The 25,821-nt window shown below is 33.0% G+C and overlaps 1 protein-coding gene across 3 annotated transcripts in view; it reads right to left on the reverse strand.

Annotated features, from left to right (window-relative positions):
• Positions 1-25,821, reverse strand: part of LOC141398692 (uncharacterized) — a 69,043-nt gene that overhangs the window by 20,015 nt on the left and 23,207 nt on the right. The window contains exon 1 of one of the 3 annotated variants that reach the window (XM_073976251.1): positions 23,472-24,195. The exons of 1 other annotated variant lie outside the window; for it this stretch is intronic. The gene's annotated coding sequence lies outside the window, so the exon portion shown is untranslated. Of the gene's footprint in view, positions 1-22,677; positions 23,010-23,471; positions 24,196-25,821 lie in introns of those variants that run through there. One more of the 3 variants, XM_073976250.1, reaches the window with a different exon arrangement.

A 25,821-nucleotide genomic window follows, 5' to 3' on the forward strand; every position in this document is an offset into this window, starting at 1 on the left:
GTTGTTTTCTTTTCATCGTATCAGCAAATGCAATATTGTAAAATACTTGCATCACTTATCTTGACAACAGCGATAGTGATTTAAATTATCTCAACAACTTGTTGAAAATAACAAAAACAAAAAAAATAATAATAATGCCCAAAGATGACGTATGGAATTTCTGTTTAAATACATATTAGGGTTCCATAAATCAAGATCAATTAAAAATATAAAATAAATTAATAAATTTATTGTACATTTCTAGACTTCACTCATATGCCTTGTACAGATTTATGTCTTTATAATTCTAATATAAAATATGCGAATATTCTGACCTACTTATTTCATGGCGATCAAGCCCTTGTGACATACCGTATCAAGAAATGTTACTTGTTGTCGTTATCGTGTAATATTCGAATGTCATCCAGTTTAATGAGCTTAGTTTACAATGAAGTAGCCACCCTCTGTCATAAATATTAATTTATTTTATTTGGTGAGAATAAATAATTTTAATTGACAAACTTTGGAATGCTCTTTTTCCATATCTTTTCTATTCATGACAAGATCATCACAATTTTTTCGGCCCTGATCCGACCATCTGCCAGAGGACCCAACTCTGGCAGATTTACTTGCAAAGTTCAGAAAATGCAATGAAATTATTCGTATTATTGTCCAATTGATATAACAATTTGGATAAATAAAATCTTTGGCGCATCTCTCCAGTAGTGGGATTCTGTAACTCATTTTTGCTGTTATCGATAATTGTCGGTAAAATTAAAATGCTTATAATTTCGATAATTAACGAAAATTTTCGGTAAGTTAACGATGAATAAAAAGTAGTCGCTGGCCTCTACCGACACAAACGGTGATGCCAACTTTTCTTTATGTTTTTAGTCATAATTTTGCGATTTAATTTTACCGATTTTTGTCGGTAACCGCAAAAATGAGTTACAGAATCCCACTACAGATTTGTATATATGGGGATTTCTGAGTATATTCGGACACTTTTTCAAAAAGTGATTTTTGATTTCCTTTATTTTTTGCTGTGTTGATGTAAATCAAAACATTTCAGTATATTTTCAGATTTATTTATTTACTGTTGTATGGGAGCAATACCAAAACAAGGACTTATGTTGACAGTTTTTGGTGGTGTAGTGTTGTGACACCTAAGAACCTTAAATGTCAAATTACAGCTGGTTCGATTAAAAATTGTAGCTAAAACCTTTAAAATACTGAAAATTGGGAGGTACCGTTATATGGGGGCTATACCTAAACATGGATCTATGTTAACAGTTTTTGGTGTCGTAGTGTCGTGACCCCTAAGAACCTTAAATGTTAAATTACAGCTAGTTCGGTTAAGAATTGTAGTTAAAACCCTCAAAATACCGAAAATCGGGTAGTACCATTATATGGGGACTATACCAAAACGTAAGCCTATATATCCCATCTTCGAACTTCACCTGCCTAAGGAGAAAAGACACTTTGGTGCAAAAATGCAACGCTCTAGCTCAATTATTGTGGACGCTGGAGTGATTACAACAGACGGACAGACGGGCATTGGAATATCAACTCAGAATTTTATCCTGATCAAGAATATTTATACTTTATAGGGTCGGAAATGTATATTTCAATGCCTTACAAACAGAAAAACAAACTTAATATACCCACCATACTATGGTGGAGGGTTAAAAAATCTTTTTTTATACCCTCAGCCTTTAGGCTAAAGAGGGTATATGCACTTTCATGCGGGCAAAATGTGCCTCATCGAAATAATGGTTTTAGACCCCAAGTATGTTTGGACAAAATGTGTTTCAGACAATTTGGATTTGATTTAACAATGTCCGTCCGTCTGTCTGTCTGGCTGGCTGGTGCGCACAATAACTTTCGAACGGATGAACCGATTCGGTTCAAATTTTGGCTTTCGTAATATTTTGTCCAAACTTAGCTTAAGTTGGAAGATGATCTATATCGGTCCACTTCTTCCGGTACCTCTCCCACATAAGTTCCATAAGTTCGGAAAATTTGTGAAAATTGTGGCCTTCGTAATATTTTATGAAAACATGGTTTAAATTCGAAGATGGGCTAAATCGGTCCACTCCTTCAGGTACCTCCCCCACAAAAATTCAAAAATGTTCGGAAAAATGTTGCTCACGATAACTCTTAAAGGGAGTGACCGATGTAATCTATACTTTGCACATCCTAATATTTCTACCAGATATAGATCACGTTCGAATATGGACTATATTTGTCTACTCCTTCTGGTACCTCTCACACAAAATTTCGCATAAGTTCACTTTAAGACCTGCTCTCGAATCACTTTGATTTTTGTTGAAGCGATTTGCATTCGCTACCTCCATTACGACGGTAAAAGTTTTTTCAGGGGCAAATCCATATTTCTTGGGAAAACAGCCCGAAAAGTGTAAAAACCCCTATGCACAGTGGTCCAACTTGTATGGAAAGGAGTGCCAAAAATAGTTCTAATCGTGTTAACATAGTTTTATATCGAGCCCAAAAGGGAGAAAAACAAATTTAATGGATGTAGGTCCACATTTGGGTGTAGCCCCCATATAAAGGTACCCCCGATTTTTTATATTTTGACGATTTTAACCAAATTTTCCAGTCGATTTGGCTGTAATTTTGCATTTTGTGTTCAAAGGGAACAACATACCACCTTGCAAGAATTGTTCAATGTAGGTCCACGTTTAGGTATAGCTCCCATATAAACGTACCTCCCTATATTCGGTATTTTGACGATTTTAGCAAAATTTTCTAACCGAGATGGCTGTAATTTTGTATTTTGACTTTGGAGGGAAGATCATACGTCCGTGCAAAAAATGTTTCAATATAGGTCCAAGTTTAGGTATAGCTCCCATATAAACGTACCTCCCGATATTCGGTATTTTGAAAATTTTACCCAAATTTTGAAACCGATTTGGCTGTAATTTTGCATTTTAAGTGCTGAGCGAACACTATACCTCCTTGCAAAAAATGTTCAATATAGGTCCACATTTCGGTTTAGCTCCTATATAAACGTACCGCCCGATTTTCAGAATTTTGGCGATTTTACAGGCGTGGTATAAGGGGAATAACTTACAGGGTGGCAGATGGTGGCAGCTGGATTTTTATCGTAAACTAGAGACTTTCCCCTGTATTTAAAAAAATATGGACTTGCCCTTACGGTGCCAACATTAGTAAAACTCAACATAAATTTATAGCAATGATATTAAAAATATCACAAAAAGTCATTTACAAAGAATTTATTTTTGAGGAACTTAGAAAACGAATTTTAAATTTGTTTTTTCGTAAGAATATTGTCAATGCCATCAACTATAAGATTCATTTTGGAAATTGTACATTTACCTCTTCAATTTTTTTTTTTTAATATCACTCATAAACTACGAATGCTTTGCGGATCTATTTTTCGTCTTTAAGGTACCCCATACAAGTCTCAACTTCTTCGACTTAACTTGACATATTACCGCTAAAAATTGGCACAAATAATATTGGATATTAAAAATTGTATGTGTTTAGAGAATATTTCTTTCAATCGCAATCAAATTTGTCGCTATAAAATTTTCGATTTTTGTCCACGGGCGGAACTACAGTGCTATGTCACCATATGTGGCAGTCGGAGAGCACGATAACTCTCAACCTGTTCAACCGATTTGTTCCATCGTTTGGTCTTCGTCATATTATATCACAACTTAGTCTCATGGGCAATACCGGCCCACAACTTCCATTACTTCTCCCCAAATTTTTAAAAAATGTCACTAAAATGCTAGGGCGATATCACTTGAATGCTGCAAGCAAACTTTGAATCTCCTAATATTTTATCAAAATTTAGTTTAACTTCTAAAATGGCCCATATCGGTCCTCCTTAAGGTTAACTGCCCTACAAAAGTTCAACATTTGTGTCTTAGTGCTGTTAATTCCTAGTCCACATTTTTGTCAGCAAGTTCAAATGTCCAAAAAGGGCCACAAAATTCAGAAGCGACCTTAAATACATTCGATCTGTCCGGAGGTGAAAGTTTCGCCGGCAAAGCCGACTGACACTTTTTTACTTGTATCCTTCGTATGTAATACAAATCGAGATTCCATTTCTTTGGTGATTTATAGTGGAATTTAGCGCAGAACATTTTCGTCTTCGACGCCATACTTCTAAAATGATGTTTTGTATGACAATTTTGCCAAAAATTAACATGAAGTACGACCTTAACCCTAAAATGTGTTTTTAATTTGGCATATTTCTGGTGTTTATGTAAGACATAGAGTTTTGGCGTATTCTAGGACCTATAGTAAAAATTAATGGCGAACAAATTTGTAGAAAATTTTGATCTGATACGATCACATTTTATAGGACAAGGGACCAAAACGAAACCTGCAAGTTCATAATAATCAGCTGGAATATTTGTAAAAATGAATTTTTCCAATTTTACAAGACCTTGAAACAGCTAAATATTTGTAAATTTACATATTTACATTTAAATATTTTACTTTATTACTTTGCTCCATAAAAGATTAAAATAAGCGTTAAACCTGTAAAGTAAACAACCAAGTTGGTCTTTAAATAAGTAGTGCACCACAAACAAGATTTCATATAAATAAATTTAACATTTTTATCGGAAACAATTTCTGATGTAATTTGTTATTAATATTTTCGTAAGAGATTTTTACCATGAATTTGCAAGGGGTCTGTATAATTGGTTTCGACGAAATAACAACTTCGATGTAAACAGTTAGACCTTGATTATTCGGAGCAACTATGAATAATCATTTTTTTTCGCTCAAGTACAGTCAAGGAATTTTTGTTGATAGTTTTGATATTACAAGAGTATACAACGATATAATTTCTGTGTGGAGAATTCCTCCATAGATAAAAGGCCGACAGTTTCGAAAACCCCTGCCTTTACAAAACAAAGTTTTGATTTTGTTTGAAGAAGTTTTAGGGAGGGAGAATATTGACAGATTTTATTATTTCCCTACTATATAATGTAAACATATTTCTACCGGCAAGGAAAACTAAAATTTGTTTATTAAAATTTAGCCAATAACATGAGGACACAATTTGCGGAGATGAATATGAAATATGAAACACACACAGCAGTGGTGGTAAAAGGTGAAATTTGTAAAAGTTTTTTTTTAATATAAAAAAATAAAAAAAAACAAAGGCACATCATATGAAATAATAAAGAAATTATATATACACACGTAATAAAAATAAAACAGTTGCTAACCACTTCTGAACGAATGAAAATAACAACCTAAATACCTTTGTTAGGGGTACCTGTCTGTATTTTTAATTTGTTTTTAAGTAAAAATCAAATAAATATTGAAAATTATAACAATATTATATTCTTATCGCATTTTCACTTACAATCGCTTGAAAAAGAAAGTAAAACAAACAACTTAGTGTATTAATACGGCGGTCGTACTGAAGCGTCTATAAAAAAACAAAAGAAACTTATTTACACCCTACTCACACTACATGGAATTCATTTCGGGTAACTCAATAGCACAAATACCCAGAAAAAATTGGGAGCTACATGAGTCGAACAACTCCTTACAAAGTAATGTAAAAAAGCTATATTTTGCATTACCAGTAAAAATAATGGGTTATTTCTATAATTGTTTACAAGGTCAAAATGTTCTGCGACACACTTAACCTCTCACTTCACGCCTCAATCATTTCACGGTTATTTTTAAATACCCTAACGAATATTAGCCCCAAGAAAGTTGCAAAAAGTAGGAGTAAATGGGGTGAAGAAAAGGCTTGAGGTGTGAAGTGAGAGGTGAAGTGTGTCTCAGAACATGCCCGATATTTTGCTTATTAGTAGGTAATGTGTATCGGTAACACAGAGTGTGTGTGAGCTCATCGCTGAACGTCGGCAAACAAATTGTTTGTTTAAACAACGTTCACACAACTCCTAATTTTCTAAGTTATAATTAATAAAAAATATATAGAGCACATCACATAGCCGAACCCACTGTCTCTTTTTTAACATTTTCTTATAATCATTGGAAATGATCCACTTATTGCAATTAAACAGACCACACACATACTGTTTCCAAGTGTTCTATAGCACGAGATTTGCCAAGCAAATCGCTTGACTCTTGTTTACAAGTTTGTTTGCACGCCTCCAGCACAATTCGATCATCATTATTACGAAAGTCCATAATTGTTGAATTGTCTTATCAAACGATCGATAGATCAATTATTTGGTTTATTTAGTTATTCCACTTCACGGTAAGCTGAAAGTGAGACAAAGTGTATGTGCCAACCAGCCATTTTATTTGGCAACAGTAGGGTTTTTGAGCTTTTGGGAAAGCGTAAATTTGCCCACGACATCAAAGTTACCTGCAGGATTTACAGAGTTTTTGGGTCACAGGATAGTAATAATTGCTCCGTTATAATAAGGGCGGTAAGGACAATCTGCTGCAAAAATTTTAAACAGTCCTTAAACTGCACTTCTGCAAACAATTTTGAAATTTTGTGTGGGAGATACATGGATGAGTGGACCGATATAGTCAACAACCGAACCAGAATTATGTCTACAAAACAATTATGAGAATCAAATTTTAGACCAAGTAGAAAATTTGTCAACTTTTGTTTGGTAGGTACCGTAAGGAGCGGACAGATAAGGCCCATCTTCCGTAATATTCTTTCTCAATCGGGTACTCCGTTCGTGCACTACAGACAGACTGATGGACAGTGCTAAGTCGACTCCAAATTGCCTGAAATTAGTTTCATCCATCGTCCGTCGTTAGCCAAAAGTTCGAGAGAATAAATATGTGAAGTGTGGTGAAATTGAATATAAATTTAACCCCAATATGACATATGTTTATTTGCTTATTTGTCGACTTTTACTGGTCATGGACTAATTACTTATTTGGTAAAATCAAAAATGGTCAAATACAAATTTATTGATGAGAATTTATAGTAAACATTTTAAGAAATTTGAATTATGGTATTGATTTGTCAAGTAGTTTTGTCCATGGGAAGGTTAAAATCCGTTAGTTGTTGGAAATATGTATTTTTGTCCTTATTTTACTAAAACTTATAACTTGTATTATGCCCCAAAATTTTAATATTTAAAGTAATTTATCGTTCTAAAATAAAATTTTAAAGTTGCTTTGGGTGTAATAAACAGGAAGTTTGGAAGTAAATAGTGATCATATGGTGTTTACAGCTACCCAAGTCTGTAGTACATAGTACATCGATTTTGTAAACCAAATTTGAAAATTAGTGGAGTGGGAAAAATTGTATAAAAGTGTATATCGATATTTTTTCAAAAGTATAAAGGTTCCAGCAGCAGATGTTTGCAGACGAACATGTTATTCTTTTTCATCGACCACCTCACTCAGGGGTTACCCCCCATTTTAACAAAGCGCTTTGCGGTGTTGGCTATAGCACGAAAACGAATGAACCTATCATCAATTTTTGTGGGCTTATTTATTTCGAAATAATATTGCTTTAAAAATATCAATTTTTTAAAAAAATTGTGGATGGCGAAAGTCAAAATTAAATTTCTTACAAACAAGTAAAAAAGGATCAGTGGCTTTGCCGACAGAGATATACCCTCAGCCTGTGTGAATTGAAACACTTTTTTTCCAAAAACGTGTATATTTAAGGGCTTTCGACAATTTTAAGCGTATGAACCGACAAATATCGCGTGTAGCTAATATTATCGATTTTTGTGCTGGAGGTACCGGAAGGAGTGGACCTACAAGCACCACCTTCGAATTTCATCTAATATTCCAATAAATATTACGATATGCAAAGTGTGGATCAACTCAGTATTTGGTTCGGGAGTTGTCGTGCTCTCCAGCCACTACATGGTGCCATAGAGGGTTTTTACACTTTTAGGGTTGTTTTCTCAAGAAGTATGGACTTGCCCCTGAAAAAACTTTTACCGTCGTAACTGAGGCATTGAATGAAAGTTGCTTCAACAAAAATCAAATTGATTCCAGAGCAGTCCTTAAAGTGAACTTATCCAAAATATTGTTTGGGAGGCACCCGAAGGAGTGGACAAATGTAGTCCATATTCGAACCTGATATATATTAAGCGGTCACTACCATCAAGAATTATCATGAGCAGAATTTTTCCGAACATTTTTGAACTCTTGGGGGGAGGTACTTGAAGGAGTAGACTGATATGGCTTATCTTCGAACTTAAACTATGTTTGGACAAAATATTACGAAGGCCAAATTTTGGACCGAATTGGCAGATCCGTTCGAGATTTATCTTGCGCTCCAACCACAACACACGGTGTCATAGGGGTTTCTTGCACCTTTCAGGCTATTTTCTCAGGAAGTATGGACTTGCCCCTGATGAAACTTGTACCGTCGTATGGAGGGCAGTAAATACAAGTTGCTAAAACAAAAATCAAAGCGGTTTGAGAGCAGGTTCTAAACTGAACTTTTCCAAAATTTTGTGTGGGAGGTACCCGAAGGAGTGGAGCGATTGAGTCCGTATTGGAACCTCATCTAAGTCTGGTAGAAATTTCACGATGTGCAAAGTATGGAACAAATCGGTTACTTTCTTTAAGAGTTATCGTGCGCACAAATTTTCCGAACATTTCCGAACTTTTGAGGGTGAGGTACCAGCAGGAGTGGACCGATATAACCCATCTTCGAACATAAACTAAGTTTGCGAAAGCCAAATTTGGACCGAATTGGTTCATCCGTTCGAGAGTTATCTTGCGCACCAGTTAGCCAGACAGACTGACGGACGGACATTGCTAAATCGACTCCAAATTGTCTGAAACACATTTCGTCCAAACATACTTGTGGTCTAAAACCATTATTTCGATGAGGCACATTTTGCCCGTATGAAAGTGTATATCACAAATGTTGTCAAATATTTCATATTCCATTTCAAAAAAAATGTTGAATTTTTTTTCGCGCTACAACAAAGATTTTTGCTACATAGGTTAAGAAAAAATTCCAAGTACGAATCCGCTCGCGAGCCAGTTTTTGGTTGATGCGGACCAAAGTTATGGCGGTTTTATTTTCGCTTTAAAGAAAAAAATATTATAAAAAACACTAATTATTTTACCGCGAGCAATTGTTAGTAAAAAGTTATCTGAAAGTGGCTTGAGTTAGTAGGTTGCATAATATTTGTTAAATGTTACTCAGTACTCGCGAAATGTATAATAAATTGATAAATTATTGAATGTAAGTCAACTTTTTTCAAAATAAAGGTCCATTTACCCGCTATAAAATTACGAAAAAATTCGTATGGAAACAAAACTTCACTGCGAATCAAATGAGACTAAAATCATACAGATTGGTGTTATAGTTTCGATGAAACAGCCAAAATAAACACATATTTTGGTTAAAAAAATATTTTTTTGTTTGAAAAAATATTTTTTCACATTCATTATGTAGTATAACATTTTACAAAAATCTATAGGAATACTTCCTTTATTTTGCTTAAATCTCCCATTAAAATATACGGATTTTGCTTTATAGACATTCATATAAAAGCTTTCCTACTGGGGAAGATAATTGGGTTCTGAGGATACATCTCAAGGCTTCTGAAATGGAAATAGAGGTCACATAACCCATTTTAATTAATATGCATTTTAAAATAGGTGTAAATCGCGTAATTATCAAAATCATTTTGTCCGCATGTGATTTTCATGTACAGCAAGACCATTTCTTTAAATTTGTATATATTTTTCGAAATTTAATTTGGAGGCTAAGATGTAGCATCGGCTGCATCTTAGCACTAAAAAGCCTATAAAATATCGCTAACTTGCGCAAATTGAATACAAGTTTTGTCCGCATCTGATTTCAATATCCACCGTGAAAATCTACATCGATATATATCTATTTCAAGGTGATCAATCAAGAACCGTGGATGTAGCATCCCACACTATTTTTTGGGATAAAATGAATGTAGCTTCGTTATCAGTGAAGTTTTCAAATCTCTGTTTCCGCTAAAACGAAGATGCTGCACTAGTTTTTTCATTGCAGTGGAAACGATCCGCAGAAAACGCGATAAAATACGCGATATTTTCAAAAACAATTTTAGTTGATTTTTCTACTTTGGAATTTCTCGTAACTCGCGTTTTAGTAGATGGATTTTCACGGGGAATGATTTATTGGATCCGGAACGTAAAAAACTAAAATGTGCAATCAAGTACGAGGAATTCGAATGACAATTGTACAAATTAGGCCCGAAAAATATGATTTTTAGAAAAATGTTCGCACAAAATTTCCGTATTAGGATGCACATTTCTAAGAAGCTGTGTAGACTACATTCACGACACATATATCAAATAACTCAGAATCGCGAGTTCTACAATCCTATACACCATTTTTTTAAAAACCTGTTTGCGGAATGAAATTAGAAGAAAATGTAAAAAAACAGTGTAAATCTGGCTTCAAAATGTCAGCATCATTTAGTGGTAGAAGCAGATGAAATTTTGAAAAGTAATACATTAGGGAGATGATCCTTATTTAGTTTGCATCTACTTTTACTTTGTCAGGAAACTCGTGGAAAGTGTGGTTTAATCACAAATCGAGAGAAAACAAAAAAAGACACGTTGGCTTCAACCCATTTTTACCTATTTTTTAACATAAATATAGCCACAGCTTTCAGACAAATTAACTTTTGATGCCAATATTTTTTGCCACATCCAAAAACATCTCATTTTAGCAAAAAACATTTAGTTTGTATAATATACAATCACAAGTCGCGTGTTCTAAAAGGGTAAACCTTGGCTTCAACTATGTTAAATTTTCAAAAATATTGGTGATATACCCTCGTTAGCATAAATGCTGAGGTATAAAAACAGACGTGGTCGGGTCTTTAGGCCCCAAAGAACTACCTAGATTGTACATTACTCCGTAAATGTTTAAACCGATACATGCGTAATTTTTGCATATAAGAGGCTCCCCGCCCTCTCTGTAATTCATTTTTACCGGGGGCCATACCTGTACATTCCCTGAAAATTTCAGGAAAATCGGTTCAGTAGTTTTTGTAGAAAAGATTAAAATAGAAAATTTAAAAAAGTGGGCGTGTTCAAGTTGATTTATGGCAAACATTTCACAAAAATAATTATCGAAATCGGTCCAGCCGTACTTAACTGATGCCATTAACAACGAACGACATTTGATTTTTATTTATAAAGATATTGAATTTTTAAAGAAATAGGTATAGAGGAAGTACCCCGCTACTTCCGAAATTCAACAAAATATGTAGCCTATTTTCACAGGCTCTACATTCCCTGGCAATTTCAGGAAAATCAGTTCAGTAGTTTTTGTAGAAAATATTAAAATTGAAAATTGAAAAATTGGACGTAAAATTTGGCGTGGTCAAATTTTTTTTGCATAAAAACCTAATTTGGATTATGGCGAATATTTCATTAGGCCCGAAAGAATTACTACATTGCAGATTAATCCGTAAATTTTTAAACCGATACATGCGTAATTTTTGCAAATGTATCGTTTTTTGAAAATATCGCATAGGGTAGGTACCCCCGCCCCCTCTGGAATTCAATAAAATATATAGCCTGTTTTCGGGGGCATCCCTGTACATTGCCTGACAATTTTAGGAAAAATCGGGTCAGTAGTTTTTGCAGAAAAACTTTAAATTGAAAATTTAAATTGAAATGAAAATTGAAAAAAGCGGGCGCGGTAAAATTGTCTTTCCTTAAAAAAATCTTCTTTGTATAAAAACATAAGTTATGACGAACATTTCAAAAAAAAAAAGAATTATCCAAATCGGTCCAGTCGTTCTCAATCGAACGAAAATATATATGGGAGCTATATCCAAATCTGAATCGATTTTAATATAATTTGGCAAAGTTATTTCTAGACCAAATTCCTTCACACAGACATTATCTGTTACCATTCTATAGATATTTGCATAAAAATATATCTCCGGATCCACGCGGAATTTCAGATATTTGTATAGCCTATGTTACTTTCATGCCATATAGTGATATACTCTGAAAATTAAAGGAAGATCGGTTCAGCGTTTTTCGAGTCCATAAACTTCAAACAAACAAACGTAAAAACATTTTGCTACTATATATATAAATGTCGAACTACATTGGCGGCTAACTAAGTAGAGACACTAAATTTATTTTAATATTTTACTCGATTTAAATTTTGAATATAATGTATTGGCATAAGCACTATCAAGTGATGTCAAAACATATTAAGATTCCCTTTATGAGGTCATCAAACTTTTCGAAAAACGTCCCGATTTGTCTGGCCAGGTGATTATGTATATTTATTTCGACGCTTTATAAATTAGTGCAAGTTGTGATCCACTGTAAATTATCCATATAATTATTATTTGAAATGTCTCCTTAATTATTTCATCACTAAATGTTTGAATATTTTTTCTGTCATATAAACGTTTTCTTAAACGCCCTTTCTTATAAACTGTGATAATTACCTTTGCTTTGATGAATGAATAGTTAATTCGATTACGGCTGTTACAAAATTATTAGTTAATTACCACATATTTTATGCAGATATTTTTCCTCTATTAATTATTTATGACTTTTTGGCTACAGGCAGTAAGTAGCCGTTTCAAATGAATAAAAACCAGATTGATATGCAAAATATACAAAATTGTAAAGTTGTTTGCTCAGAAAGCCACAACTATTCGGAACTATTTTATGATTCATAGAATAGTTAGTTATTCAGTACTTTAATAATCTTAAAATATTAATGTTTTGCGATTTTCACAAAAGCTTGCCTTTAACTAATGAAATGGTTTATATATGATCAAATATAGATCTTTTCAAAATAATCTTTTTAAACTCCACATATAATAAGACTAGATTCGTTAAAGCTTATTTACATCCGATTACACTGAAAGAAAATTACGTTGTATCAATGAAATTTTTCATTGATTTTGAACCAACGTAAGACTTCATTGTATTAATGAAGAAGTTTCATTGAGTTTCATAAAATAACTTTCAATATTGTTTCATAGTATTAATGTGAAAGTTTCATAGCAATAATAGAATTGTAACTTCTAAATACTTTATTGAATTAATAAAGAAGTATCATTGCATAATTGAGGAAATTTTATTGGAATAATGAAGAAACTCATTATTGTTATTTAACGAAACATTTAATTTATTCAATGAAACTCTTCGTTTGTTCAAAATTAATGAAACCTTTTTCTTTCAGTGTAAGCTATGCCCGTCGGTGCACACGAAATATATAAATTGTAATCATATATTTATTATTGTTCTTTCAAAACATCACAAATATTTTTTTTGCTTTCGTAAACCCTTGTTCCCATTGTGCATACATTCCATATAAGTAATTCTGGTATAAAAAGTTAAATCATAGAAAACTGCTTACGACACTTAAAAGCATAAGATCTTTTCTTCTTTAATTGCAAACAAAACAATTTGCCCATTTATAGATTTTATATTTTTTATTCAAATATTTGCAATCAAAAAACAATTGAAGACGTCCATAGTGGGCTACAAGACTGCAAAGTATGCGACTCCCATTTTTTAAATATTTATTTGCATTCTAAATTCTAATAATGTCACCATTAAATTCATTGTTTTGGACTTCTTTAATTGGCAAATATTGTCTTTCATATGGATATTACCGTATTTTTAATTCTTGAAGAAGCAGATTCCTAATGGGTTCTGATAAATCATTTCAAGTTTATTGTTCTTTTTATTAGCACGCGTCATTAAACGTTTCGTTTTCGTATTCAATACAAGTTTTATCCTAAACGTGATATGGTTTAAAATCAAAGACATTTTTGCAATAAATAAAAAATTAGGTGAAAGTAATTTGTCTAAAATTAGAAAAACAATATTTTCAACAGCAGAGTATAAATAATAATCTAATAAAATATATAATTATCTAATAAATAGACATCGGATTTTGCATATTTGCATATTTTTTATTAATAAAGATACGAAAATTCTGATTGGACCAAAATTCGTTTTGAAGAAAACTGAATGCAATGACAGGCTCATATTTTTTATTTTTTTGCATATTTGCATATTTTGCATATGCACAAAATATGCAAAAAATATGCAAAATATGCAAAAAATATGCAAAATATGCAAAAAATATGCATAATATGCAAAAAATATGCAAAATATGCAAGTCATTTTTTTGACGAAAATCATCAAATTAATTTTGGAAAGTCATTAAAAAGTGTTCTAAATTAAGTTTATTACCGTTAAACGTCGATGTCTTAACAGAGTATGATGTTATTAATTATTATTCCGCCACAGCAATAAATCTGGACTAAAAGACTTACAAAATTTCCTATAACCCAGCCTTCTTATTACAACATAAGTTGCTTTCTAATACAAATTTGTTCAAAAACTCAATCAGAAATGTCAAAATGAACGTATCCAAATATGTTGATAGTTCCTGTTCGGCCAAAATTGTCTGACAGAATAACAAATGAGCTAGAAATTAAGACTAAGAAAATAGTGAATACTACATAAAATCTTTCATATTTTACTAAAAACATATAAAAAAACATATACAGGGCTATCATGAATATTTCCCTCTGAATTTTCCGCACGGAAAATAATTTTAAAAAGTGAAATTCTTTTAAAATCGATATTTGTTAAAAGTTAAAAACTACTAGATTCGCTTCGTTATGGCGTATTCTAGTCGAATGGACAAAAATAGTCCCTTTTTGGGCATAAATATGGAAATGAACAATTGTGAAATTGGGGAAAGGAAACAAATTCGGCACGGAATTTTTATCCATGATTGCACTGATAACTATATTTTAATACCCTAAGGGTATTATGTCTTAGTGAATGAGTTTGCAACATGCAAAAGGAAACGAAATATACCCACAGTTTCTTTTGATGATCTGCATAGATTCGCACTTATCCGTCTTGCCATGTCTTTTTGAAAACTAAGTACAGGTCACACTTATAGACCAATTCGCATAAAAATTGGATATATTTGGCCCTAGGGCGATCCCTATTTATTTTGGTAAGAATCGATTAAGATTTGGCTATTGCTCCCATATGTACAGTATAATCTCGATTATACCTACACCACAGGTTTTGGTGGTGTCCGAATTATCAAATTGTCCGGATTAACGAATAGTAAAGAAAATAAATTATTTTCTATTATTAAATCACTTGTGGTAGTTATATCATAATACTTTTTTAAATTGTAATTGCTAATACCGAACTTTTAAATAAAATAAAGAAGTAACAAGTGCTCCGTAAAAAAGTGAGATTTTTCTACACGATAATCCGGACATTTTTATTGGCATTGCCCGTATTTGTCCCTTTCTTTACTTTTTACTAATTTACCATGCAACAAGACTCAATTTTCATAAATTACAGAAAAGGCCAATCAGATTGTGAAAGCAGAGCTAGAAATATGACGTTTTTAAAGTTTACATAAGGATGTAACCAAACACGGGACAGATGTGAAATTTAATTTTTTTTGGAAATTAAGATTCCTTGACATCTTTGCCTTTTAGGTGCATAGTGCCTTTGGCAACTTTAATGACAATATTGCGGCGAATATTTTTCTTAATATATTTATTTATATCCTATAAAACAAGACTAATGTGTTATATCCTTGTACTCGATAATTTTTACTAAATGTTGCTGAAACAATTTTTACAGCAACTTCTCCATCAAACAACTGTCAAAATTCGAAGCACTTGTAATAATTAGTACAAATTATCAAGTACACGGGCAGGTATAATTTAATTGATTGTGTATACAAAAGGGTTATGACTTTTCGACTGTAGCACGAATGAATGAACTATATTTTTTAGCATTCCAAATGCTTTTTTGCAGAAATATGGGGGTGGTTTTGCCATGTTAAAGATAATTCCAACGTTTTTGACTTATTTTACCACTATCACGCTATTGTGTGGTTTTTCTGAGTGATGTCATTTTGAACTAATCATTGGGTGTTCCTCATTTTGCTTATTATTCATCGTGGATGGGCATAACAATAATGCATTACTTTTCGCCAAGGAGTGAACATTTCCCAATTCTGCATTAAGCGGTTGTATGCGTACAATGTAGATCGATATTATAAAATTATGTATTTTTAGTGCAATAAACTAAAATCATTTCATCAATGTCAAAGCGGCAGTTAGAGCATTTTTCCAAAGAAGCTCTTAGACCACAAAGAACAAAAATTGCCAATTTATGCCGGTATATACTGAATAAAGGACTAAACACTATAAATTATATTCAAATCTTATATGTGGATATTCAAAACGTATACTTCTAATTATAGTTATATTCCAGAACCTGGAATCGTAAATGGTACTCTAGTACTTTTTCCCATTTTGCGCTAAAAAACGAACCCTTTTTCCAAAATCTAGAAAAAATTGCGCTTTTATCTAAAGAAAAATTGCGATGACTAACTCTAGCTCCTCTGTTTTTCTGCTAGACAATTTGGCCGAGTAGAAACTATCACCATATTTGGACACGTTGATTTTGACATTTTTGATTGAGTTTTTTAAATTTTTCCATTACCAACATTTGTATAGGAAGCAACATATGTTGTAATAGGAATGCTGGGTCATTTGACATTTTCTCACATTGTGAAAACTGATTCAAGCCTTATTAGTCCAGATTTATTGCTGCGGCGCCATATCTGGAGAGTCTCAATAACACAATAATCTGCAAAAAACTATGTTAAACAGCAAAAAAATTAATTTAGAAGGCTTTTTTGATGATTTTCCAAATTTAATTGACTATTTTCGTCAAAAAAACACCTGCATATTTAGCATATTTTTTGCATATTTTGCATATTTTTTGCATATATTTTGCATATTTTTTGCATATATTTTGCATATTTTTTGCATATTTTTTGCATGTTTTTGATATGACCCCAAATATCGAAAAATTGACCCTCAAAACGCCTAGATCCAAAATTTGAGTCCAATCGGATAAGAAATAAAAAACATGCTAAAATCCGATGTCTACTAATAAATATCATATTTTAACAATAAGTTTACATATTATGTGGTATTCCCCACATGTTGAATCTATATATGCAAATATTATCCTAAGACTTAAAACGGCAATGTTCGTATTATTCATAACACTGAACAAAAAATATCATATGGCCTAATTTATACCTACTATTATATGAAATCTTCAATAAATAACACTGTGTGTAATTTTTTTAGTCATGGTTTATTAACCATATTCTGACACCGCAGCGGGATAGAAAACCAAAAAATAAGACGACACGTGTCCCGTTTTTCCCTATCACTTAAACTTTCGCGGTTATGGGCCCTCAAAGACCTGAGGCCTTGATGTCAAAAGGTATCATTTTGTCAGGCACATATCTTCTAAACCGCTAAGAATTTGGGTTTACTCCTAGAAGAAAAGTTGTAGCTCTCGTCTTAAAGAATAATAATTGTGAAAACATAAAATCCATTCAACCTCACCTTCAAGGTCAAAATCGTCAAGGTCTAATTTCCCTTTTAATTTTTTTGGATTTTAGTCTACAGATATCAAACCGATCAAAATTGAAGCAAACAACCTACTAAAAAATGTTCCTTAGATCTCAGTTAAACAATAACATACGAACTCTGTAGAAACGGTTCTTAATGGTCAAAATAGCAAATCAAATGCGATTTTTCTCGGTCCCTGCTCCATAGATACTAAACCGTTCAAAATTCAAGAAAACAATCAACCACATTAATGTGGCAAAGATATCAGCAAACAACTTTCTGGAACATACGGAATGTCTATGACCGGTTCTTTAATGTGAAAATAGCCAAAAACTTTTGAAAATATTCGATTTTTATACTTCTTTCTCCGATTCCGGTCCACAGATACCGAACCGCCCAAAAATTAAGGATACAGTCAACTACAAAAATGTAACTAAGATTTCAATAAACAACTTTCTAGAACATAAAGAGATTCTACGGTAAGCGGCTTATCACATGGGGATATTACTAATAAAAAAAATAGAGTATATTGGACTCAATATAAGTGTGAGAAATGTGAAGCATGGTACGAACGAATTGTGGAAGCAATAACCCTCACAGTACCCAAATATTAAATGTATTATGTTTGGCAAATACTTCACCAACTTAGCGCCGAGTTTTTTTTTTAATTTTATATAAAAACAAGTAAGAAAGTATCAGTCAGCTGAGCCGACAGAAATATACCCTCAGCCACGTACCCGAAGACAAAAAGTTAACACAATACTTCTGTAGGTTTTTTAGCTGTTGAGAACATTTTTTAGGATGGAAAGGGCCGCAAAAAACTACATGTTGCAATAAATTCAGAATGATCCAAGACGAGTGCATTTTTTCCAAACTTTGGGTAGGGTGTACCCGTAGGAGTGATCCGATGTAGTACATATTCGGACCTAATACAAATCTGTAGGAAATAATTTTTTTCTTTATTAGTATATGGATATTTTCCTTACAGACTATATAATTAAAAATATTACAATATACATATTACAATTTTACTTTTTAATTTACAAAGTTTGAGCTAAATAGATTTCTCGCTTAAAGGGTTATTTTACACATTAGCCAGTTTAGGTGGTGCCGGTAGGATTTTCTGCACCCAAAGGTCATTCTCTCAGGAAGTATGGACTTGCCCACGAAAAAAATTACAACGTCGCAACAGGGGCTGCAAGTGCAACCTGCTGCATCACAAATTAATAAGATCAGAGAGGAGTTGTTAAACTATACCTTTTCCAAATTTTGTGTGGGAGGTACCCAAATGAGTGGACCGATATAGTCCATATTAGAATCCGATCTATGCCTGAAAATAATATTACCGATAGCAAAGTTTGGCTCAATTCGGTTACTCCCTCCTAGAGTTATCATGCCCACAATCTTGGCGAGAAATTTTATACCTTTGTGGGGGAGGTACCGGAAGGATTGGACCGATATGGTCTATCTTCGAACTTAAACAAAGTTTGGACAAAATATTGAAAGACCAAAATTTAAACCAAATATGTTAATCCGTTCGAGAGTTATCGTGCGCTCCAACTACGACACATGGTATTATATGGGTTGTTTGCTGTTTTTGTGCTGATTTCTGAGGAAGTATAGACTTGCTCCTGAAAAAAATTATATCGTCGTAATGGGGGTACTGAAAATTTGAACCGAATCGATTGATCCGTTCGAGAGTTATCGTGCGCACCAGCCAGGCAGACAGACAGACGGATGGGCATTGCTAGAGCGATTCAAAATTGTCTGAAACGGATATCGTACAAACATACTTGGGGTCTAAAACCATTATTTCGATGAGGCACATTTTTGGTCGTATCAAAGTGTAAATAAATAAAAATAATATTTTCGAGACTTTTTAAGCATTTTCTTTGAAACGTGCAGTTTTCCTAAAATGTGCCTTCTTTTAAATATGCCGAAAACTTTGGAGTGTGCATAATTGTTTTGTCAATCCAATTTTTGATTGAGAAGATATTCTTACTACATTCGAAATAAATCCCTTAATTTATATGGCAGTTACATTTACGATTAAATTTATATGACATATTAAAATTTTTCATGCAAAATCGAAAATTACAAAAACAAACGATTTTATTTTATTTAATAAAAAAATAAATAATTAAAAAATTAAGTTACAGTGTTTTATTTATAAATGCACTAAAAACAAGAAAATAAATTTTCTCTTAGCCTGAATAAGTAAACGGTTGCCGTTTATTGCCATTTAATTTTATCATCATTTTTATACCCTGAACATTTATGCTAACGAGGGTATATACGCTTTCATACTGGCAAAATGTGCCTCATTGAAATACTTAGTTTATGTTCGAAGATGGGTAATATCGGTCCATTCGTTTTGGTACCTCTGCCACAAAAGTTCAAAACTTTTCGCTAAAATTGTGCGCACGATAACTCACGAAGGCAGTAACCTGGTTGATCCATACTCTGCACATCGTAAAATTTCTACCAGACATAGATAAGGTTCGAATATGGACTATATCGGTCCACTCCTTCGGGTACCTTCCACACAAAATTTGGGAAAAGTGTAGTTTAAGACCTGCTTTGGAATCGCTTTGATTTTTTGGCAATTACTTGTATTTGCTGCCCGCTTGCTACGTTACAACTTCGTTTAGGGGCAGTAAGTAACTGTATTAACGTTATAATTAACAAGTAAAAAATTGTCAGTCGGCTTTGCCGACAGATATATACCCTCAGCCAATGTGAAGAGAAACTTTCACCTACGGACAGGTCTTAAAGTGAACTTATCCGAAATTGTGTGTGAGAGGTACCTGAAGGAGTAGACAAATTTAGTTAATATTCGAAAATGATCTATATCTGGTAGATATATTAGGATGTGCAATTCGGCCACTCCCTTCAAAAGTTACCGTACGAAAAATTTTTCAGAACATTTTTGAAATTTTGTGGGGGAGGTATCTGAAGGAGTGGACCAATACGGCTTATCTTCGAACTTAAACTATATTTTGACAAAATATTACTAAGACCAACTTTTGGACCCAATCGGCAGATCCGTTCGAGACTTATCTTGCGTTCCAACCACCTCACACGGTGTAATAGGGGGTTTGTGCAACTTTCAGGATATTTTCTCAGGAAGTATGGACTTGCCCCTGATGAAACTCGTACCGTCGAATGGGGGGCAGTAAATACAAGTTGCTAAAATAAAAATTAAAGCAATTCGAGAGCAGGTCCTAAACTGAACTTATCCGAAATTTTGTGTGGGAGGTACTCGAAGGAGTGGATCGATTGAGTCCATATTGGAACGTCATCTAAGTCTGGTAGACATTTCACGTGTTGCAAATTATGGACCAAATCGGTTGCTTCCTTCGGTTGATCCGTTCGAGAGTTATCGTGCGTTCCAGCCAGCCAGACAGACGGACGGACATTGCTCAATCGACTCCAAATTGCCTGAAACACATTTCGTCCAAACATACTTGGGGTCTAAAACCATTATTTCGATGAGGCACATTTTGCCCATATGAAAGTGTATATACCCTCGTTAGCATAAATGCTGAGGGTATAAAAAGCATCCGGATATTTTTAATTAGCCCTTTTTCAGAAGGCTATCTTTTTAAGTCTTGCCGTTGTCTCGCTATTCCACTGGTACCTAATTTTCGAGGAGCTCTCGAACTGTTAATTTCTCAATATTTCAGCTGCGACCACCTAAGTTTCGAGAAGTTCTTGAACTATCAATTTCTCAATATTTTAGTTGCGACCACCTGCGGCACCGGGGTGTAGATACGCTGTTATAGTACCACCCCATTTTATGTATTTTCAGTTACAAAATAATCAACCGATTTAAAAAACAAGGAAGAAATATCATTCAGCTGTGCTGACGGAGATATGTATACCCTCAGCCACTGACGAAAAAAACAAAACAGTTTGAAAAAAAAAATTTGAAAAAGTTTAAAAATTATCTTTTCCCAATAGCCATATGTTGCTGACAGGGTTTTGGAGCTTTTGGACATTACCTCAGGAAGTATTGACTTACTCCCGCAAAAAAATGTACCGTTATAAATGAGGCCGCTAGAACAACCTACTGAAAAAAGAATCAAAACGATGCGAGAGGAGCTCTTAAACTTCACTTTTTCCGAATTTTGTGTGGGAGGTACCCGAATGAGTGGACCGATATACTCCATATTCCAACCTGATACATGACTGAATGAAATAATATGATGTGCAAAGTCTGTATCAATCAGAAACTCCCTGCGAGAATTATCTTGCAGATTTGGTGGTGCCTTCAGGCTTTCTTGGAACATTTTGCCCAATATCCCAGGAAGTATGAACTTGTGCATGAAAAAATTTGTACCGTCGTAAAGGGAGCCGCATGGACAACTTACAGACACAAATTTCAAAACGATCGATTTCGATTTTAACTAAAAATTGGATACTTTAAATCTAAAATTAAACTAAAATCCGTCAAAAATTGTTTTTTAAAAGTCTCGCTTAAGGACAAGCCTTTTATATTTATAATAATCCCATAATAATGTATGAAGATCGGATAATCCCTACAGTGGGCACGGCATTCAAAAATGCCATTTGGAGAAAATCGCAGCTAATTTTTGTCCGATCGATTCGAAATTTTTTGCAACATATTCCATTTTACCTGTACTTTAAAATGAGTCAATAAAAAATTTTTGATTTTGCGAAATTTGTAAGTGGCCATAACTCCTTAAAAAATATTTTTAAGGATGAAAAATATATAGGTTTTTGAATTACACCACTATTTATATTTTTTCCCCCTTTCAAGATTTGATAATACTCCGACTCTAATTTTTATAAATATCCATTTTTATTGTAGTTATAATATGTTTTAATGTTATACTTTTTTTCGTCTTCTTAAGGTATTAATATAAAATTATTTGAAATGCCTTTTATATTTATTTTTTTTTTAAATCCATTTTTATTTCTTTTATTTTTTCCTTTTCTTAATTTATTTTCATTTTTAATAAATGTAAATTGTTTATTCATTTAATTTTTTTTTTTGATTTTTAGTTTGAAATTATGTAGTTAGAAATTTAAATATTTAGACATTATCAATATGTTCATTAATAATTTATTTTTGTTTCTTATACACATATATATTTGTTTTATTTTTTATTAATTTAAATTGTGATTTTAACTATAGTTTTTATGTAGGTGCCAATGTTTTTATGATTTGTAAAATATTTATGTTTACACTTTTAATATGTATTTCCATTTATTTGTGTGTATGTTGTGTATTATCTTTTTATATTCACAATATTTTATTTACCTTTTCACTTAGTTTTGTTTTTATTTGTTTGTTTTCAACACCTTCTTATTTGTTTAGTAATATGTTATTACTATTTATATTTCTTATTATTTATTTTTATTTTCTCTTTTTTTATTTATTTAAAATAATTCACATTTAAAGTTGCACACTTTTCTTTTTGAGAAAATAAAATCAACGAACTTTAACTCTGGCCAACAAATAAACGACTGAATTTTCAAATCGATTTTCAAAATCTTTTAAAAAAAAAACTACTAAAATTCAGTGGCTCTGTCCGATTGCTGCAGCGTGAAGTTGAAAAATGTTTCTAAACCTCTGCCATCAGCACTGCTCTGGTCGGTCTATGTTAACGAAGCCACAAATAAACGAACAACGAATGAGTTCAAAGACGTCAGCTTCTAAGTCGACAGAGACGTTAACGTTTTCTAGCTTCGCGGAATGAGAATCTATGCTACCTTTGTGTACATTGGCGTTAAAAACCAACTATGGGCTGAACGTTGACGTTTTGGTATATTTGAAACGTTATCAGAAGGCCGTCGCAGTTGTAGATTGCTATGGTTCTTGGTCGGTGTGGTCTTAATGATGGTGATTTTTTTTTCATCTTCAGTCTAGGTTATTTGTTAGAGTTTGTTTCTTTACACATTTTTTTTTTTTGAATGGAGAATTGCATGAAAATGAAATGAATGAATGAAAATAAACTGAATAATTGCCATAAAACTTCTTAATAATGTGTCTTTTGAGTAGGTCTTTTATTTGAGGCCCCCAAACAATGCCAATAAATTTTGTGAAAAAATTACCTCAACAATGGATAACAAATTCACTGAGGAAAAAACCCGCAAAAGTCTCACACTTTTTAATTTGCAGCGATATTCAACGTCTGTGAATGATGCCTGGGTGTTTGATGATCTTTTCTTAGTTTAGCAGACAGCTTGTCTTTTGCCACTGGAAACTTGAAGCGATCTTGTTTATCGGCCGCTACTGTTGTTGCTGGTTTTTGACACCCGTGCTTTGCCTTAGGCACCGAACAAGATGTGTCTATTGTTACCGGTATTTTATGAATGACAATGTCAATGGAAATTTAAGCATCTTTATTTGAAGCTAAGCTTAGGATTTCTAGCTGGATTTTGCTGCGACAGCGTTTAAGTACTGCAGCTAAAGGTGGTTATATTCTGTTTATTTATCAGAGGTAATTGTATATCTTAGATAAGTTGTTGTGGTAATTATGAATGTAATTTTGGAATTGTTCAATAATATGCGATGCAAGTTCGTTGAGTTGCATAAAATATTTTTGAGCGTGATAATCAGCAAAGGCTCATACCTATTTTGGACGTCATTAGAAAAATGGAACGAGAAACATTAATCCATTCGATAAGTTATTCCAAAATCCAGTTATGTTGGACAGAATCCCAATGAATTAATCGAAAAGACAGAATAAAACTTGTTTCAACAAATATTTAAAAAAATCCCCCATAAAGAAATATCAAAGTTTGTTTTTAAGAATTCTTATACCGTTTTGGAATCGCTTTATAGCATTTTAGCCCAGTGTTTTTATTATTGTTTTTATTATTCTGATGTCGTTAGAAAGAATTTAATAGCTAAAAATTAGACCAAGTTCATCCAGCCATTGCTCAGTGTCTGCCTATCACTTTGTAAGCTTTAAACATGTCTCTGTTTAATCCCCAAACAATGCCAAGAAGCTAAGATGTCAGCCATCGTCATCATCACCATATTTTTGTAATAATCACATTTTTTTCCAGCAAATCGGCGGAGCAAGTGTTTTTTTAATCTATCCACTTAAGAGCCATCTCTTCAGACCTTTGTATTCGCCACTGAACTCGAGATTAGAAGAAAATTCGCTCTTTTAATTCATAAAAATTAATTCGATGACAATTAATTTTAATTTATGACACAGCGTCTTCGTACAAGCTGTGCGCGTCGGCGGCATTTCACAAAGTTCGCTAAATTTTGATTTGAAAAATATGCTTTAATCTATTTGAGCGAATGATAAGTGGTGGCGTCGAGACGAAATTAGTTTTATTGTTGTTAGTTTTAATAGAATTATAAATGGTTGTTGCTACAATTAAAGAATTCCGAAATACAATAGATGTAATAAATCGTAATGCTGCTGTAAACCAGAGATAAATTATGCGATATTACCGCATATGAATAATAATTTCGTTTAAATATATAACATTGTGTATATAAATAATGAAATTCTTAGTCAGTTTAATATTTTAACACTCAACATTTTAATAAGCTTTTGGTATCAAATATCGAGAGCGATAAAAATACTTCAGAACTAATTTCAAACGATATTATGTAGTGAGGTTAGGACAACAATTAGTCGGCTGAAGAATAACAAGTATTAAAACGCGTCAAGTTCGGCCGGGGCTGATTTTCATATGGAATAATTATTTTTGTAGCTGTTACCAAAGTACCAATTTTAGGTTGACAATCTTTTCACCTCTGGGAACCCCAAGACCTAATTTTAGCTAACTTCGTCAGCTAAAAACTTAAAATTATCTGAAATGGGGCAGTACCTTTCCTTTATATGGAGGGCAATGGCACTGGACAAAGAAAAAAAACCAAGCCAAACACAATAATTATGCCGTATATAAAATATATTGATTTTGTATCACGAGTTTGCTTTAAAATCTGTGTGTACGGTGATATGGGGCTATACCAAATCATTGACATATACCAAACATTTTTAGTAACTAAACTTCTTCATAAAGAACTCGAAATATTAAATTACGTTAAACTAAGTTTGATAGAATTTTTTTTATAGTTACGTTGCACAATTGCCATTTTAGTATGTGCTAGGAGGATTTTGGTGCTTGAAACATTATCTCAGGAAGTATTGACTTGCTCCGGAAAAAGATTGCGCCGTTGTAAATGAGGCCGCTAGAACAACCTACTGAAAAAAGAATCAAAACGATGCGAGAGGAGCTCTTAAACTTCACTTTTTTCGAATTTTGTGTGGGAGGTACCCGAAGGAGTGGACCGATATAGCCCATATTCCAAACTGACACATGACGGGACAAAATAATATGATGCGCAAAATCTGCACCAATCAGAAACTCCTGCGAGAATTATCTTGCGGATTTGCCATTTTGGTTGGTGCCGTCAGGGCTTCTTGGAACAATA

This window comes from Musca autumnalis, unplaced genomic scaffold (assembly GCF_047663935.1).
Source record: "Musca autumnalis isolate F117 unplaced genomic scaffold, ASM4766393v1 scaffold_3, whole genome shotgun sequence".
Taxonomy (NCBI): Eukaryota; Metazoa; Arthropoda; class Insecta; order Diptera; family Muscidae; genus Musca; species Musca autumnalis.